Genomic DNA, 7,239 nt, shown 5'->3' with positions numbered 1-7,239 from the left:
AATGTGAATTCATATAATCTCTTTGGAAAACTGTTTGGCAGTATCAACTAGAAGATGAACATACGTACTTTCGCTCCTATTATATACCCAACAGCAATGTATACAATATGTTTACCAAAGACAAGAATGTTTATAGCAGCACTATTCATAATAGCCCCAAACTGGAAATGACCCAACAGTATATTGGATGAATAATTTATGGTATATTCATAGAATGGAATACTGCCATGAGAACAAACAAGCACAACCACACACAACAACATAAATGAATATCACAAACATAAAGTGAAGCAAAAGAAGCCAGACACAAAAGACTCCATTTAGATAGAATTCACCAACAAGCAAAATTAAGTTATGGTGTCAGAAGAGAAAATAGACGTTACCCTGGGCAGGGGCTAGTGGCTGGAGACACAAAGGAGGCTCTGGGTGCTGCAAATGTTCCATTTCTTGATCTGGGTGTTGGTTAACAGGTATGAAAATTGATCGATCCTATTATTTGTCCCTTGTGCTGCATTCTACTTGGTGAACCGGTCACTAGGGCCAGCCCATATTTAAGAAGAGAGTATTGGACTCCACCTCTTGATGGGGAGTGGTAAGCCACATCACAGTAGAGTAAATGAGACAAGTGATATTGTTATGACAACACAGTTTATTCCTATTATAAAATACAATCAAATTTTTCAAATTTAAGGAGTATTTTAAATAAAATTTACAATCTACTCCAATTATCCAGTGCAAATTAGAACTCAGAATCATCTTGGGGTAAAGCAGAAAACTTAGAAAGGAAAAGAAGAAAGTCAGAGTGCCAGCCACCAAAGTGTGGTAGTTCACTCAGGGTAGTGGCAAAAATATTAAGGAAAAAAATATTAGAGAAAGGTATAGAATATAGTCTCAAACCCTTTTGGAGGCCTAAGGCTTTTTTCATAGTTTCAGTAGAAGTTTCAGCTGAAGGCAGCCTAAATTCCCTTTACATTTAGTGAATAAGAAAAGCAAATAGCTAGGCGGGGAGTTTATCCAAATAACTCATTTACTCATGTGGTCTTAAAACTAAACTTTGAGCCAGATGGCCCTCTTGAGGGGAAGACAGCCAGAAATACTACCCACTAATGGAGTTTGCTTTGGACATAGGAACCTGTCCTTTAATCTTTTACTCTAGTGGTGTTGACTAAAGCCTTTGTCAATTAAACTTTTCTAAATAAATGTGAGTCTCACTGAGTGGTGGAGCCAGCAGTCACAACTGTTTACAGCACTCTCCAGGGAGTCTGTAAGCTGCCAGTCACTCAGTCAAACTGTCAAAGCATAAAATCTGTGTGTCAGTGTACTTTATTCATCTGTCACTGAGTCAGGGTCTGCAGGACACACCGCTGCAGGTGGTGACCCCAACAGTGGCACCCAATGTGGGGCTACCCAACACCAAAGCACACAAGAAAAGGAAGGTTGCTGCAGCCTGGGTCACATGCCTTGCCTAGACCCATAACTATGACCAGACAAATAGGGTACATTTACAAGTGAGTTCTAACCATGTGCCCAACAAGACAGCATGAAATAAAAGAGAGGCAAGTCACCAGAGGGAGAAGCAACAGGGAAACAACATATGTCTACTACAGACCACATGAACTGTATCTGACGGTCATCACAAGAGAAATTATTGTGTTTTTTTAGAGATGGGGTCTTACTCTGTCACCCAGGCTGGAGTGCAGTGTTGCCATCATAGCTCACTGACACTTCAAACTCCTAGATCCAAGAAATCTTCCTGACACCACCTCCCAAGTGGCTGGGACTATAGGAGTGTACAACTATGCCCAGTGTCATGCAAGAATTTTTTTTTTAATGGAGTCTCGCTCTGTTGCCAGGCTGGAGTGCAGTGTTGCGATCTTGGCTTGCTGCAACCTCCACCTCTCGGTTTGAAGTGATTCTCCTGCCTCAGCCTCCTGAGTAGCTGGAATTACAGATGTGCACCACCATGCCTGGTTAATTTTTGTATTTTTAGTAGAGATGGGATTTCACCATGTTGGCCAGGATTGTCTCAATCTCTTAACTTCATGATCCACCCACCTCAGCTTTCCAATGTGCTGGGATTACAGACGTGAGCCATCACGCCCAGCCACAAGGAATTCTTAAACTCAGTAAGTCAAGAATGAGGAAGTATGTTTTCTCCAAATTACATTCAACTCTGAGACTCCAGCCTTCTCTACTGAACACATGTCAAATCCATTCACATTAATATTGAAATATTTTAAAAATATGTATCTAGTGGTAAAACACACATCCAAGTACAACTATGGATAACAATCATGTTTAATTTCTCCTTGAGCACTTCTCAACAGACTCACTTGTCTACAAACATGTGTTAACACTTTCCTCTCTGGTAGTTTGAAAAATCCTCCACATTAGTTTGAACACATACATTTCTGTTAACAGCCATGAGTCATACATCGAAAATTTAACTGAAGACTACAGGTGTGACAGGCTGAATTTAAGCCTCCCCTCTTCCTCTCAGGAGACAATCTTGGGGATTAGAGGCAAATCAGGTGACTATGATGTCATCTAACCAGATGGCTCAGTCAGAGGCCTTGTCTATTTATGTGGGACCCTCCATGATGAAGGGACCAAGCTGAGCAGAAGAGAGCACTTTTGCATCATAAGGCTAGAATTACTGCTTTGCAAGTAGACTTTATTAGAAGAAATACATCTCTCTCTCAGAGACTAGACTGGGGCAGGCAAAATTTTTCTGTAAAGAGCCAGAGAGCAAATATTTCAGGCTTCTCAGCCACAAGGTCTCTGTTGCAACTACTCATCACTATTGTTGTGGTACAAAAGCAGCCATAGATAATTCCAGCAGAAAGGAATGTGAAGCTTGAAGAAAACAGGCCCGTGGGTTTGAGCTCATCAGCCACGGTTTGCCAGCTCCCGGACTAGCCAGAAAACAACAACAACAACAGCTACATCACAGAGGTGAATTGTGTTTGTCATGGGCTAAAGAGAAAACCTGGGCAAATCCCACCTGCAGATAGAACAAATGGAAGCTGAAACACCCCTAATTTACTTTAGCACCCGCCCCCCACCTCTTCCCTACCATGGGACCAGAGCTGGTCCTCCGCTCTCTGCGGAGTCAGCAGGAGCTAGAACAGATTGAGACCCTGTTCATATCCTGCTGACACCAGAGGTGGCAGAATTTGCACCACACTCTAAGGGACTGGGATTTCCTCCATCACTGGGAATGGAGTGGCAGAGACAGTAGGTTCTGAGGAAATAGCAGACACCTGATACTGAAGAATGAAAAGAAAATCTGCAGAGCCAACCCTAGGAGAATGGGGAGACGGTGAGTGTTAGAGAGTAAGGGAGTACCCAACGTCCTGAAGCCCACCCAGAAAGGACTTGCCCCTATGTCAACACAGAGGTGTGAATTCACTTACCTGGACCCTCTTGTTGGCTCCTTCAACAAAGGAACCTCTTAAGACCCCACAAGGTCCTGCTTCACCTCCTCCTCCAGTCTTCCTCCCCCCAGTCAGCTCCTCCCACACTGGCCTCCTTGCCATTCCTCAGACACATCCAGGCTCTGCACCTCCTTACTCTTGAAAATGAAAACTCTTCCCCTAAATATTCACATGGCTCACTCCCTCTCTTCATTCAGGTGCTTCTCAAATGACATCACAGAGATGCCTTCTCTGCCTTTTCTATTTAGAGTAACATCCTCTTCAGACCCCATCTTGTTTTAATTTTTTTCCATAACACATATCACTACCTGACTATCTCTCCCAAGAGCATGTGAACCCCCAAAAAGCAGCGATCTTGGCTATTTTATTCACTACACTATTCCTAGCACCTTGAACGGTACCTGGGGTATAGATGGTGCTCATAATATTTACTGAGTGAAGACAGGCGTGTGGCTCACACCTCTAATCCCAGAACTTTCGGAGGCTGAGGTGGGCAGATCACCTGAGGTCAGGAGTTGGAGACCAGCCTGGCCAACATGGTGAAATCCTGTCTCTACTAAAAATACAAAAATTATCTGGGCATGGTGGCAGGCACCTATAATCCCAGCTACTCAGGAGGCTGAGGCAGGAGACTCTCTTGAACCTGGGAGGTGAAAGTTGCTGTGAGCCGAGATTGCGCCACTACATTCTGGCCTGGGTGACAGAGTGAGACTCTGTCTCAAAAAAAAAAAAATACTGAGTGAATAGATGAATCAAAATTTAACATGCATGTGATGGTCAATTTTACATGTTATCTTGGCTGGGCCATCGGGTCCCGATATTTGGTCAAACATTATTCGAGATACTTCTGTGAGAGTGTTTTGTATGAGATTTACAGGTAAATCAGTGGACTTTGATTAAAGCAGATTGCATATGTGGTTAGGCCTCATCTAATCAGTTGAAGGTGTGAACAGAACAAAAGACTGACCAAGCAGGAGGGGATTCTGCAGTAGACGGCCTTTGGACTTGAAATGCAGTGCCAGCTCTTGTAGATCTCCAGACCACCCTGCAGAATTTGGTGGTCTTGATCTGTTAGTAGATTCGTTGATAGATAGATAGTGTGCATGTGTGTGTATCTGCTATTGATTCTGTTATCTAGAGAACCCTAACTAATACAATTTGTATCTGGCCTGAAGATGTGTAAGGAGGTATTCAGAAAGTGGTTAGCCCTCTGCTCCATAATAATCCCATGGGCACTGGCCACCCACTGTGGAGAACTACCAGAACTAACCAGTACATGGCTTATTAGACCAATCCCTTCCTCCTTTCCTGTACCTCCACTCATAAGAGTAACTAGAGATGTGACTATGCGACGTAAAAAGAGAGGTTGCTTGATTATGTGTTGCCTTCAGTTTTGGTTTTACTTTCTCATATCCGTTGTTTTGTTGGAGGGTGGATGTTTTTGAAGAGAAGGAACTCCCCTTGTTAATTTGAAAAGTAAAGATTACACAGTTTTATTTCAGAAGCCTCAAGCTTCAATGCCTATGGGACTCTGAGAACAGAATTAAGCAAGGTAAGATTGTAATTAGCAATAGGGAGTGATGAAGCTTATGGACAAATAATTTGGCTTAAAAGAGGTCTAATGGGCTTTCAAGGAATTAAAAAGAAAGAATTAAAGAAAGTAGCTCTGGCTTATTGTTTCCATGTGGAAAAACAGAGCCTTTGCTGTCACAGCTGATTTTTTTTTTTTTTTTAAGAGAAAACTAGCCCCTCCATGCTCCCTGCTTTTTTTTTTTTTTTTAAGAGAGACAGGGTATAACTCTGTCACCCAGGCTGGAGCATTGTCACTATAGCTCACTGCAGCCTCAAACTCTTGGTCTCAAGTGATCCTCCAACTTCAACCTCCTGAGTAAGCTACGACTGCAGGTGCATGCCATCATGTCTGGCTAATTTTTTTTTTTTTTTTTTTTTTGTAGAGATGGGGTCTTGCTTTGTTGTTCGGGTTGGCCTTGAACTCCTGGCCTCAAGCAATCCTCCTGCATCAGCCTTCCAACACTCTGGGACTACAGGTAGAAGTCACAAACCCAGCCACCTCACCCTTTTTTTTTTTAATGTAGACTTTTCCAATGATTAGAACACTGTACAAGCTACCAAGATGTGCTGACCAGATTCAGTCTGTTGGCCATTAGTTTACCACCCCTGCTCTGATCTTTAATTTATTTCAATCCCATATTTTAAGCAATTAAGCAGAGGAAGGAAAGGTGAGAAGGAAGGAAGACAGAAAGAGAAGAAAGAAAAGAACAAAAAAATGAAAAAGAAAAAGAAAGGAGGAAAATAGAACAAGGCTGATAAAAAGGGAAATGAGCAAATGATTATGTTTTTATTAACTGCTAAGTTTTCGGGTAACTTGTTACACAGTAATAATTACCTCTGCCTCAAGAAGTAAAAGAATAAAAATTAAAACCAGCCGGGTATGGTGGCTGATGCCTATAATCCCAGCACTTTGGGAGCCCGAGATGGGCAGATTGCTTGAGCTCAAGAGTTTAAGACCAGACTGGGCTACATGGCGAGATCCCATCTCTACTAAAAATACAAAAATAGCTCGGTATAGTGGTGTATGCCTGTGGTCCCAGCTACTCAGGAGGTTGAGGTGAGAGGATCACCCAAGCCTAGGAGGTCAAGGCTGCTTACAGTGAACCAAGATCGCACCACTGCACTCCCATCTGGGTGACAGAGCAGGACTCTGTCACACACACACACACACACACACACACACACACACACACACACAATTAAAGCTAAGCAAAAAGAAAAAATGAAATATTTTTTTTAAAAAAACAGAAATTTCTGAAATAGCAAACAACCACACAACAGAGAGGGTCAACAATCCAAAAGTTCTTTGAAACAAATAAATCAATTTACAGGTAATAATAAAAGGTACAAATACTCCTTATGGTAAATTTCATATAGCCAATTGATTCTCATAAAATGTTTTTGTTGATTTTTGCCAAACTCTTGTATGCTTTTAAGTGATGGACAAGTGTAGCCATAGCATGAATGTTGACTGGTGCATTCATTCACATTAATGAACAAGACAAAAGTGAAACAACAAAGAATTGGATTCATTCATCAGTGACATGAGCAAAGTCCGTGGAACCGGATAATAGTTGTCACATACTAAGAGAACATTTCCTCAGCATTTTGGTGGTATTCACAAGGTAACAGCTAGAGATATAGCACATTATAAAGTGAATCTGCCTTTTGCCCTCCTGGGGACATTTGGCAATGGCCATTTTTATTGTTATGACTGAGAAGGTTCTATTGGAATCTGGTGGGTAAAGGCCAGGGATGCTAACAAACCTCCTGCAATACACAGATCAGCCCCTCACAGCAAAGAATTACCTTGTCCAGAATGTCAGTACTGCTCAGGTTCAGAAACCCTGGTCTAGACTACCAACAAAATAATAAATCAAGGCTGATTTATGGTGTTTTAGCCACTTCCGACTACCTTAAGGCAGATAGGAATTGAGATGATTCAGAGCTGGCATCAGATCCTCTGGAAACTGGTCTACTTTCATTCACTCTTACTCCTAGGGTATGGCCCTTTAGAGTCCCACTTGAAAGCCTTGGGTGCTTATCAAGACCCTCCTTTTCAACAAGCCTCGAACCCAAATTTTTTATCTACTGGCACTGTAAGTCCATAGAAAGCTCCACTCAGCTTCCCAGATTTTCAGCTCCACTTTCAGAATTAAAACCAGCCATTAGGGGCAAATTGCCCCAAATGCCAGACCCACATCTCTCCATCCCTCTCCCCTCCCAAATC

Source organism: Saimiri boliviensis, chromosome 2 (genome assembly GCF_048565385.1).
Source record: "Saimiri boliviensis isolate mSaiBol1 chromosome 2, mSaiBol1.pri, whole genome shotgun sequence".
Classification (NCBI taxonomy): Eukaryota; Metazoa; Chordata; class Mammalia; order Primates; family Cebidae; genus Saimiri; species Saimiri boliviensis.
The sequence above is the reverse complement of the archived record's forward strand: the minus strand, read 5'-3'. Positions refer to the sequence as shown.